Source organism: Bradysia coprophila, chromosome X (genome assembly GCF_014529535.1).
Source record: "Bradysia coprophila strain Holo2 chromosome X, BU_Bcop_v1, whole genome shotgun sequence".
NCBI classification, from domain to species: domain Eukaryota; kingdom Metazoa; phylum Arthropoda; class Insecta; order Diptera; family Sciaridae; genus Bradysia; species Bradysia coprophila.
In genome coordinates this window covers 2971233-2984829 of record NC_050737.1, presented here as the reverse complement: position 1 = coordinate 2984829, position 13597 = coordinate 2971233, and the positions used below count along the sequence as shown (strand labels likewise).

Sequence of the window (13597 nt, the reverse complement as noted above, 5' to 3'; positions counted from 1 at the left end):
TTGCCGGGTAATATTAGAGACTACTCATCTACCAAATCATAATTGATTTTAGACTGTGCGGGAGGGAGGCAACAGACTTTACGGCGTTGTAACTCTGTGGCGTTGGCAGCTAGTTCTAACTACTGTTCTTTTATTACAACAAAGACTATAATTAAAACATTGAAGTCACCGGTTTTGGATTTTCCACCATTATGAGTGGTTAGTTAAACAAACGAAGTAAAAGATTCAATTTTTCTTTAAATGCCACCGAATGCAAGAACCACACCGAATAATTCTGACACGATTCCGGAGCAATTTCCAAATACCTGTTCCAATATAATTTAAATAGTTGTTAACCACTCCTAATACACACGATACAACCGCACGATAAACGCCTCTTTCTGAATTAATAAAATTTAAAAGACTTTTCGTAGAATTTCACAAAATAAAATTTGCGTGTGTTGACGATGCATGTGTGCATTATAATTGGCGCCTGTGCCAACAAGAATGCAACCGCATCAGTAGACAATTTTTAATATCATTTATAACGAGAATCAATCAGCCGTTCATCGTAAAAATATTTCTGTGAGGCCGAAAACAAAAAATTTATAATCAAAATGTAAAACATCTTTAAGCTTCGCATATATTTATGAGTTCAGTTTTATTATGCCTTAGTCATTAAGATAAAACTAATCTTACGTAATATTTGCTGTAAATATCGTAGTTCCGAAAGAACTTTAATACACACGCACATGTATACGTATGTTTGATATGATTTTCTTTCATTGCCCAAAAGCCAAACTATTTTTTTTCGGGGATCGTCAATTTTTTTTGCGATTCTTCAATATTCATCTTCAAATATTTGTTTTAGTCATTAAACAAAATTTTATGCTAATGTCTTATGGCGAAGATATAACGTAGGTTATTATAATGAAACGCCGCCGAAGTTATAGACTTTATATTAGTTTTTCATCGGCTGGTTACAAGCATTTTTGTTTGCTTTTTTATACATTTTTATTTTTGTCACTTAATAGCATTTCAAAACTTTGCTTCTGCAATCTGGATGTTGTTATACAAAACGTCTGAGATAAGAGGAATTGCTGTTTCGTAAATTTTTTGAAAAAGCAAAACTTTTGTCATTCACTCAGAATTGATCGTTGTTCTATCGTAGTTATGAAGGGTTATTATGCGCGACATAATATTTGATTAGCATATCCAATATCGGTTCACGAAATGGAATAAAAGAATTGAAACGAGTACCGAATCACTTTGCGATGAAATATGGAACAATCCTTGGTAAATTGAGACGAACGGAACCAAAACCTGGGCACTACTGTTTCACCCCATGTCAGCCGGGATAAATTCAAGATACAAGTTCGAGACGGATTTTCCTTTTGCATGTTACAGCAATCGAAGTTTTATACTAAAAAGTTGACAAAACTTTCGCTTTTTTACAACTTTTCGATTTCATTCCAGCTGCCGGGCGGTTTAGGCCTACATTGAAGCCGCCTCTGCCATTTTATTTTTTATTTCTACTAGTCGTCGCCCACCTAATCTTAAACAGCTCTTTCGAATGCTAACAAGTGTAAATGTGTAAAATGTAAACGTTGCGTATGGGTCGTCAGAGATAAATTGAAATAAGCGCAATTTTATTGAAAAGACTTTGTATACAAAGATTATTATTATTCTTACGCCTAATCAGGTCGGGACTGGCTTAAATTTTCAAAGTTCTTGTCAGGATTAATTCTGGAGTTTTTTTTTAGATCTGAATTTTTCTGATTATACTAAGATAATGCTTATCTGCCAGCAACTTCCGAGACAAGTCTGCCTAGACTTATATCTGAGACCGTCCAATACACTCGCGGAATTTTGAAAACCGACACATTTTGTGTTTCGTATGGTTTACTGATTTTTTGTGCATTTTGCATGTATTTTTATATGGAGAAAGTAAATTTCAAGTAAAACACAGAAACAGAAAATGCAAGATTTGTTTACCCGAAATGAGTCAGTGATGGTTGCAAACAAAAACATTGCAAAATACTATTCAGTTAAAAAGTTCCTCGCCGAAGTAAATAAAATAATAAATTTGCACCTTGTACACCTAAAGTTGGCGTCACCGAAGACAATATCTCCATAAATAACAAAATTTATATAAACGAAAACCACAAAAATGATTCGATATAAATTGGTTCAAGGATAGCTTAATAAAATACCATCAATGCATATAAGGTTAATAAAATATAAAGAAGTGGCAGCTTCGGTATTATTGTTAAAATATTAAATTAAATCACTTTTATTAAATAATTTACAATTAATTTAAGAATCGTGACCATCTTCATCAGTTTTGTAACAGAATACACAAGCCTTGAACAGCTATACACCGTACACACCATTTATAATTCGTTGTTGAACATCAGGTAAAACGGTCTGTTGTTATGATCTATGTAATGATGTGAATCAAAATGCTAAAAAAAATCTTTTGCATAATTCCACTGCGCTTATGGCATTTTCTGTCTTGGATTCGACGGATTTAACTTATCACTTAAGAAATACCATTTTTACCATATACGTAGTTTGACTTGAGGTCGTAATAGCTAACTAACTAATTTTCAATTCAATTCACATCGTCACATCGAGATAATAATATGAAATATGTTTTTGGGTAGAATTTAAATAGATTTTTTGAAAAAAAAAAGTTACGAATTTTGATCGCACGATAATATAAATGTCGTAACAAAACGTTTGACTAGGTGTCTAGAACTACATACTCTATAGCATGGTAGTGATATGTTATGATAAAATCTTCATCTTTAAAGTATGCAACGAGCGTCATTTGATTGACATTCATCGAAAAGGACCCCAGTGAAAAAAATCGAAAGCAAAGTTGATATCGTGTGAAAGCATTAAGTTCTTTTGTTCACCAACTAAAATTAAAATTAAAATCCTAAGTCGCACTTACAGCGTCAATATTTTCTTCCATGGAAGCCGTAATTTGAATTAAAAGTGTTTTCAATTCATTGTTGGCTTCGAACGAGCCAGTATAAATCGTCAAAAAAATTCTTCATTTTTGCAGTATATTGATGTTGTTTCTGGAGTTATAAGGACGGAAATGTAATATGTGGTCAAGGTCAAGAATGAAAGCTGCAATTATTCGCTGATTAAATGAGAAATGACTAACCATGTGTTATGGACACTGACGTCAAAAAACTAAGGGATGAAATCTGGCTAGTACTTCGTTATATAGCAAACCATATACTGAAACTAACGAAGTTCCTCAATGCTGTGTATCAAAAGTTTTGACTCAAAACTGAAGTTTGTAAACATATGTGACTCGTAGATACCGAGGCAGTATACAGTCTTATTGTTTAGATAATACCTCTGGAAGTTTCACTTGATCATTTATTGTGAAAGCTTTGAGATCCTTTATGTATATCAGTTTTATTAAATATTTAATTTCTCTTCAATATTTTACTCAATAATGTATCAGAACCTGTAATATTTCACTGCACAAAAGGTTATCGATTTAATATATTGTCATATTAACATAAATATTCCCACAATACAGTCACCTCAAAGCTGGGTCACACGTGTTTCTATGGATATTAGCATTACCCTCATAGCAGAAATGCCATTCTATTGCATTAGTAAAATTCATAAATAAATAATTGTAATGGGTACACCTATCGGTAAACTTTTTTTTTTTATGTTGCGAGACTAAAATGATTCAATTGCCATTAATTTAATCTCTTTACAATTTGACCAATTAAATACTTTTTCATGAATGGTAACCACTATAACCAGACAATCGGAATAGTAATAAACCGTTTCATATTGACAAAAAGAAACTGCCAAAAAATTTACAAAATGGATATTGATTTTAAACCATTCAGCACAAGCTCACATACACGAGTCAGGTCATTGTTTTACAGTAGAATAGCATATTAAAATATACATTTTCTACGGCAAATTGGCAATTTATTCAAATTTTGCACAAAATGTGTTCACAGATGTGACAATTTCGGTCAAAATAACAAAATGAATAAACCTAATTTACCATAACAAAAGCTAATGATTTTTTACAATCAGTAATGAAAATCTATGGATCTACCTAGTTCAATCGTTTTGTTAGAAAAGGCATTAACATTTTTACAGTTGATTTTTTTATGCAAAAATATTACTGAAACTGACTCAACCATTGATATTGGAATCGGAAGAATTAACATGATTGTTATTTATGAAACATATAACGTCAGAACGCATTTAATTTGGGGTCGCCATATTACAGGTGGAGAAAAATAAGAAGTCACAATTTCAATCAAATCCTCTTTATTCAATCCACATGCATTACCAATGTTACGTATGTATCAATGAGGATCGTAATCAATTGGACTGGAGTGTACTCTTTATTTAACAACATATTTGGAGTATTGTCATCGTTGAAAATGTGACTTCTTTATTTTCTCGCTCTGTAATTTTTATTTATTTAAATTCAAGCTACTGATTAACAAGTAGCCGTCAAATGATTATAATCGACTCCAGAATGGATTTTAAAAGCACTCAAATTATGCTTAAACAGTTATCATCGTTCTTTCGGCAGACTCATCCACTCAAGTGTTTACGTAATACATGAACAATTGATCCCATTATGGTATACAACCAATACGACTGCTTCACAATTCTAAGAGAAAAATCTCTTTACGATTTGCCCGTATAGATCTTGACCAGCGATTTTATCCTCGAATCTCTGAAATGTAATTAAGCTTAGTACGTTCCCGTCAGAAAGTTAAAATTCCATCTGAAAGCCGGAACCGCACGTCAAGTATGCTGATTTTGAATTGATTACGGTAAAATACAATTATCACATACGCGCGGTGTTCGGCTGTCAAAATTACTTAACTAGAAGTTTAATTCAAAAATTACACTTCAGTTCTATGCTGTTGCTGCTCGGCAAGCCTCGACTTCTTCGTGACAAGTGGGTAATAATTAAATTATTAACTTGTCAGAGATGTCAAACATACCAGTATTGTTATCTAGTTCGTCTAGAATTTCTTTCGATGAAAGTATTTTCAATTGATTGATCTCAAATCTTTTACTTCAATTCTTTGAACAGATTCCTATAAAAAAAACCGTATCAGTCGGAGATCCTCGTTTATTTTTGTCGTCGTTTTGGATTACACCAACGCACTTCAAGCAAAAGTGGTACTCTAAATAGGGTACTGAAACTTGACAGTGCTCCATACAAAATTTTACACTGTTAAAAGAGTGGGGATAAAATTTCATACAAAATACTACTCTATTTGGCAGCTGTCATTAATAGCACTTTTGCTTGAAGTGCGTTGATAACAGACAAAAAGCCGTCCGTAACCAATTAATTACTGTGCTTGCCCCTCGACTTGCCGCTTTTCACTTATTATCTTTTTCCAATATCCGGACGTTTGTACCTTGCAGGCCCTAAGTATACTAATATGATTACATAAGTACAGATCGCATTAAAGAATTTCTTTGTTAGTTTTCGCTATTTGCACCGGGGTGCGAATAGTCACTTCGTTAAATGTATCTATTTTCGTACTTACAAATTTAAAAGCAAATATTGATTTCGTAAAATCATTTCTGTCGGCATGCAGTTATTTTTTTCTTATGTATATTAAAAAGCAAAAACAATTCCATCACCTGTTTGAACGTTGAATAAATGTTTGCAATTGTATTAATATTATATATTTCCTCCATTTGACACAACTTTCGTGACTTTGAAAAAAAATAGTGACAATTATTATTTTTACTCTTTTTTGTTGTTTACTCCAGTTTGAGTAAGTATAATTTTAAAATTGTGTGTACAGTACATACATTGTCGCATGCAATTCTTCCTGCTACTATCGTTCCCCCTGAATTGGTTATAGCAAAAATAGTGGAAAAATTCGTAAAAGGAAAATTTTTTAACAGAAAAAAAAACCTACCAGCCCGAAGTAGTTTCAAACGTTGTAAATGTAAAATTTTCCGGAGAATTTTTTATGCAACAACTTTCGTAAAATTTGAATTCGCTAAGGGATTTTCAAATTTTGCGCCAAATAATCTGGAAACACTTTATCGACTGGGAACATTGACGTTTGAAACTCTAAAAATCTCAAATATGTTCAGAACTAAAAAAATATAGGTTTCACAACAACCACTTTCTTTGACGCCATCATCAATAGTTTATCTCGGATGATGAAAGCCACGGTGTTGTGTGTCTTTTTTACCTCTCATCAACAAAATTTGTTGGAAAAATGACACACCTTAACGTTGTATGATATATTTCTGCGACGCTGCGAAAAGTGAACTTTCTCACGCCTTATTTGGGTGACGACGTGTGAAGGGTCTTTTGTCACTGGTGGCGCTTTAAAAAATAACGAAAATTAACTGGTGCTAACGAGAATGATTAATAGATTGATAAAATTCAGACACAGTTTTGAGAATTTAGACACAACCGAATCGAAAATTTAAATTGCATATGCTCATTTATTACCCCTATTTTTTAAAATAAAAAACAACTAATTTTCAAACGAACAGTGAATAATTCAGAACCTCTTTTCGCAACTTGTTGCGTAAATAACTATTTCTTAACTCAGTGACGAAATGTGACTCTTTCGTTAACTTTTTTGAGTTGTATGCAACTCGATGATAAATGATTTTTTTTTTTTTGCACATGTGTTTATACACCTATCCCCAAAAAGCCTTTATCACTCAGTTGCATAAAAACCTATTATTTTATGAAAATTCATTAATCCACTGAATGACTTGTCATCATATGGATCTTAGGGAAATGTTGAAAAACTCAGTTCTGGAATGATAATTTTTGATCCGAGACGAGGCCAAGGACACTTGACTTATTGTTGGGCCGAATAAGGAATATACTTACCGAGCACCCAGAAAATAGTGTTTGAAACATGGAAAGAAAAATTTTCGATTTTTCTTTAATTTTTCCAACTTGAACATCTCTGATTTTAGCTATACGAAAAAGAAGACTTCATAAAATAAAATTTAAAACTAACTACTTTGAGCATCATAGCGCCCATGAATTATACTCCACACATGAAGATTAAGAAATGAATTATTATAAATAAAACGAAATGTGACACAATTCAACTTTAATGTGAAATTATGTGGAAAATTCTCTGAAGCAAAGTGTTATCTTGTTAAAATGGAAGGAGCTTCTACATGTTTTATGCATAAAAAAAATTCTCTAATGTGTTACAACTTGCTGTCATGACGCATATTATATATAGTTAGCCTCATTTTCACTGCTTATGAACATAGACTGTAAATAAACCCACAGGCAGTATGCAAATTATTTTATAAATGAAATATCGTGTTTAAATTTATATTAGCATAAAGGACTTGACGATTATTAATTAAATAAATTTGGTTTAAGTGACCAATTACTGAGGCTCCCACTTTCCTCTTGAGAAGAACTACACCGAAAAATGTGTAAGCTTCACTTTCTTCAAATATAGGTGTATACCACAAGTATACTTACTTAAAGCGCAATGGGCCAAAAGAAAGGTATGGTCCCATTGCACTTCCAATGTATCCCTATGTTTTGTAAGTTCAAAATTTTATAATATATGATTTTATGTAGTAATTTTCATCATACTGTGGCTTCTGGTAGATCAGTCCCACCGGAACTGGTTAGAACTTCCTTGATTATAGGTGTAACAAACAAAGATATATTTTCAATGGAAACGCATTATGTACAACATTGTGGTATTGTGGCGAGCATATTCACGTTCTTCAATATGACATATGGTTTTCCTGCATGCGGAAAACTGATGTTTAAAATTACGATTATACTACTCCTTTCACGTTTGTTTATTGTGACATCCTCATTGTAGTTGTTCAGTCTGTAAACCTTTTGTAATCGTCTAACGCTAACATTCGTTTTGCTATAGTAGCGAACAAAAGCCAGAACTCATCGCTTCTATTTGTCGTCGTTGTCGATAATAACAGATAAGTATTACCGTTTCTTAGGTTGATACTACACATTTTACTAATCATCAGAGTCTTAAAATGCTATTTTCCAATTGTCGCGGACGGACGAATAAATTTTAAAATGAAATTGCTTGCCCCATCATCAAATCAACACAGCCAATTTATTTAAAGAAACAAATTTTAAATTTAGAAAGTTTCGATGAAATTACAAGCATCTTAGTTGGATCCAACAACTTTTCTACGGATATTAAATGATTATCAAAGAATTTTAAGCTGTTGTATTGAAAAAAGACATGATCTGACTTGTAGTACAATTTTTTTTATTATCAAATTAAAGTTCGCTGCTGTAAGTAAAGTTAATCCCGCGGATACGTTCAGCTACGTTATTACATATTCATTCGTCATCTCGATTGTTTTTTTGTTTTTTTTTTTTGTTAAATTGTAGTGTATACTACGTGTAGACTTTGGCAGATTACTCATACCTGTCTATAAGAACGAATTTTGTAAATCCAATGGAAAACAAGGGAAAGCAAACTTCATTTCACTTAGTCAGTGGAACAATATACAAAGCTCTATCCAATGGATGTCTAAATACATTTTACACATTTTAATGGCTTAATTGCATTGACGATTAAATATCAAAACAGGTTGTCCGTAATTTATGCACTTGTCATTCAATTGAATACTTTTTATTTGTAGTCGTGATGATTGTATTTCCTTGTCCAAACGAAATGAAATCATTGTATTCGCTCTACCAACGCTCAGTGAATAAGATTCGATGCGACAGTAGTGAATAACAAAAATGTAATGAAAATGAAGCGACTTTATTATGCACATTGATGGAGGCCTTGACATAAATCATCAGATAAAAGAGATTATTTCAGAGCTAATGAGTTTTATTTTTGCTTTTGAGTGCAGCCCATTTTTAAAAACTTTTTCGTTAAACAATTTCATTAATTCGATGTCCGAAAACGTACAATTTGTATGTCTAGCTTCTTCAGAATCGTTACATCTATGACCTTCGAATTTAGTGAAAACTAATGTCATGTGTCATGTGTTACTAACTTTTAAGTGACTCCCTTTTTCCTCTATAATTTTACTCTTTGATAGTCATTGGAATACAGAAATTCTGTTCGCCCATTCACCTTAATTGCGAGATTTATTCTCAATTGTAGCAATAAATGTTGTATGTTAGGTGAACCACATAATTAGGATATATTTGAGGCTATTATTCAAAGTAACTTCAGCTCAATATCAGATACTTTGTAGATCGTTGAAATAGAGTGGAGCTGATGAGCTGATGCTGTATGCAAAGCAGTGAATGTATAAACATATTTTTAATTTCTAGCTTGCATGCTGATTCTCATTTTATTATGGTTTTCTCTTTATTATTTGAAGAAACACAACACACATCGAACCTTGATGTGCAATGTGCATAATTTCAAGAAAACTGGTCGAAGGATTCTCTTCCATGGTACGTGTGTTTCACCATGATTATTTTGATAAATGAATGAGTTGTTTTGCAGTCATTCGTTAAGTATTAGAATCGCGAACCCATTAACCGATAAGTGAATTTATAAAGTAATTATATTTTCAAAGTTCACAATGTCAGTTGTTATTCATGTACCATAAACCAGACCAGAGAGCCGCCGATTTTCAGCCGGCCGAAAACGGCGGCTGACGGCTAAAATGCCCGCCGCCGCCGCCGTGTTTTTGGTCGGCTGAATGCGGCTAGCCGCCGACAGCCGCCGCCAGTGGTTTAGGTCGGCTGACTCGGCGGCTGATATATTTTATTTGACGATTAATAAAAATTTTTGAATTAAAATTTATAACAACCATTTAGATTCTATTTTAGGACAGAAAAAAAATGAAAAGAAAAGTTATAAAATTGAAAAATTTCGTAAAAGGAAAAATATCTTTTTTTATTTATTTTTAAAAGCGAAAAAAAGGCTGCAATGCGCAACCAGTAAAAAACGATCTTTTCAAAAAAAATCAAAGTTACAATAAATAAAAATCATCAATTCTACTGCGTCCTAAAGTCCCCAAAATGCAACTAGCGTTTCTCCGTTGAATTGCAATAGAAACCTTTTGTAATAGGTAATCCATTGATCGTGGTTCGCCAGAAGCTTTTCGCATTAATGAGCCCAATTTCTTTACAAATGTACTTGTTTCAGGACCCATGCAACCTAGTGATTCAAAAGCAATAGGTGTAAATAAGTAATTTTCAGTTTTTCAACTTTTTAACTTTTTTTTTCATTTTTATAACTTTTTTTTTAATTTTTTCTTGACCCTAAATAATATAATCCTTTTTCAGATTGGCCGGAAATTCGTCAAAGTGTAGAATAGTGCGTTTTTGAACACTACTTGAAGCGCTACCGAATGTGATCCACGCAACCTAACACATCGACAGAGGACTGAAAATTAGCAGGAAAGATGGCCAATAGAATTTCACTTTTAATCCACTCCACTCAAAAGTATTTTTAAAGAACTATCCTTCCCTTCCTGTGAATTTTCAGTCCTATGCCGATATGTGCGTGGCTTAGAGTAGTTTCATGTCACGACTCGCGATTCTACGCTTCGACGAACTTCGGCAACCTTAAACCTCCAAGAGGGTTACCATAGAATAAAAAAAACTTATTTTTTCATCAAGGAGAACCACTTGAGAGGGTAACATCTGACAAATTCAGACTTTCGTGTTTGAGACCTACCTAAACGAAAAAACTTTCACACTTGTGCTCTACATTGTAGTCTTTAATACTTCAGCTTTTGTTTAAAAATATGTAAGAAAATGTATACTACACTACTACAGCCGCCGCCAGCCGACTTTTTTACCGGCGGCTAGGCCCAGTCGCCGCCACCTCTTTCAGAGCGGCTAAGCCGACTCAGCCGCCGGCCGCCAGCTCTTTTGAGACGGCTAGCCGCCGCCAACGATTTTTCTTCGGCTCTCTGGTCTGCCATAAACAACATTTATCGATGATTACATAAGTTAAATGACACAAACAACACCTATTTGTGCTACTAAAACTGTAAAATGATAGGTCGGATCGAGGTGGAGAAAATGATTCAAAATGTGATCAAGTGCCTAGTTTACCACACCGTCGAAGTAAAGTGAATGATCCGAGGCTTTAGCTCGAAATCTATTTGCATACCGACATGAAGTGACTGCAATTGGTTCTCGTATTAGACGACAGTTTATCGAAAATTGACTGGACAACAAAAAATGGAAAGCAAAAAGTTAAACATTTGATAGTATATCAATGGATTACACGTTGCTGAAATGACTTTGTTGGTTATAATATAGTCGACCATTACCATTACCATTACAGTGACTTTGTGGTCTATATTAATAGTGACATTACGGTACTTCGGTGACTTCATGGACATCGACTACAATCCGAAGATTACAGTCCGTCATTCAGTAATTTTGTGTGCTATGGCTATTTACATGTACCAATCTGACGGTTCGTTGACTACTGTAAAGTGCACTTTACGGGAAAGAGATGTATAAAGCTTATTTTCGACTTTTTCATTTTATTTGTTTACAAAATTAAATTTGTTATGAAAAGTATTATCACTTATCATTAAATTTTAAATAAACCATTTTTTTCTTTCCTACTTCTATAAAAGTTTATTCGGTCTTCTGTAATCAGTTCAGTTTGTCTTTTGTTCAGTTTGTGACATATTGCAGCTGCCACTTAAAATAACCATCATGAATAAGATCATTGCTTTACTATTCATTGCATCGTGTTTAGTCTCTGCTATTACGGCTGGTAAGTAGAGAGTTGTGATTGCATTTACCGATTTCGGTAAATCGCCTCTGTCGGTTATTGCATGTATGTTAAATGTTAACTCGCCCAATGTGCTGAGATTATAGTCGAATTGGAAATATCTCTCGGTAGAGCGATTACTGTGTTGTGTCTTATCGTGTTGTGTTCAGATACAATGGGGTTGATGTGTCAAAATTGTTCTAAAAAAATTACCGAAAATTTACCGACATATTTGCACCTATACAAGGTGATACCTCACAGCAATCACTCTAACGAAAGATATTCCCAAAATGACGGTAATCACAGTATATAGGGTGCGGACCACATTGTGAATAATTGTGGCTCGTCAATTTTACGCACCCTGGATTTTACTTACATAGTAGAGGAATACCTCCAAAAAAAATTCGAGAAATCATAAATTGAAATCTATATTTTTAGAAATTTAGTTGGAGGTAGTCCTTCACGATTTAACTAGAATTCAGTGTGCCGAAAGTTGACGAGCCGCAATTACTTTCAATGTTCGACATAGACTATTTACCGTACAATCTAGTGGATTGTCAAACTTAACAAAGAAGCCAATGCAAATAATTTCGCTTCAATTAGTATCACCAACTCGACCATGTGTCGATGGAAAAAGTTATCATGATGGCTGTAATACCTGTACTTGCATGGGAGGTAATATCGCCTGCACTATGATGGCTTGCCGAGGACTCAATGGGGAACCACTCGAAACGAAACCTGCTCCAGACGACTTTTGGCAGAACTAAATTTGACCGTTATGTCAACAATAATATTGTGTGGTTCTGTGAAGATCGTATACATTTCTGCTGTATCTCGTAGAATATTCGCACGATTTTTCACTTTTCAATTATTAAATTTTTAATCAAAAAACGGAGTTTCTATTGAAATCATGTCCCATTCCATTAAGTTGACATTCAATCGATACAATATCCCGTATTATTGGCCAAATTGATCGGAAAAAGACGAACTAATGGAACATTAAAAAACTCGTAAAACAGCCAAACCGATTTAACCATAAATAGTTTCCAATTTTCCCTGTTTACCATTCCTATACATAACGAACTGTTTTATAAAATTTTGTCGGATAGCTTCATTTCCGTAACTTCCATATATACATCGCCTATTGATAAATTATATCGTTTTAATTATTGCACTCGGTTAGGCCATATACACAATTTTCAAGTTATAAGTCAACACAAAATAAATTACGAGCAGAGAGCGCCATTATATGGTACAATCTGTTATCTTAAATATTATTACAAAAAGCGTTCATTACGTATAGCCGTGTGCAATATAAAATTTCGACCGGCATTTACAAAAACTTTTGAAAATCCAAAAAAAAGTTTAACCTAATGACAAGCCGAATGTAAAATAAAGACGACCTCATCTCTTATATGCCTGCCATTCATAAAATTTTATTTCATTGTATTTGTATAGAAAATGTGAATTTTGTTCAACAGAAAAGCTGAATCATCAATGGCTGTATGGCATAAAAATGCTTACACTATATATAAAAAGCTGTTGTAGGACGACCATGATCTACAAACTTATCGCCTGTACATATATATTTTGATGAAATTATATAAAGTCTGATATTGAGATTATATGAGACAACAAATCGGTTATTACTCTCCAGTTTCTGTATAAAATAAAATGTGTAATTCGATTTCCATTATCCCAAAAATGGCCAACACCATGTCCTCGTTTTGACCGTATAAGGAGTTAAGTTTTGTTTGTTGAATGTGAAACGATTATAAAACATTAAAACGCAGAAAGCAAAATAATAATTATTTTTACGGGAAACCACCTGAAATTGGTAACGAAAATATGGTACATTTTGTGCGCTCTCGCCGTATTGCTTTTTG

The 13597-nt window shown here is 33.4% G+C and overlaps 1 protein-coding gene and 1 long non-coding RNA gene across 4 annotated transcripts in view; one reads left to right on the top strand and one right to left on the bottom strand.

Moving 5' to 3' along the window:
- LOC119083356 overlaps nt 1–13597 on the top strand; it is a 111118-nt gene that overhangs the window by 6283 nt on the left and 91238 nt on the right. The gene's annotated exons all lie outside the window — the stretch shown is intronic.
- LOC119083404 lies at nt 4414–12114 on the bottom strand. The gene is made up of 3 exons (XR_005088857.1): nt 12103–12114; nt 8176–8182; nt 4414–4443 (listed from the first exon to the last, which is right to left on the bottom strand). It is a non-coding gene; the product is annotated as an uncharacterized LOC119083404 (long non-coding RNA).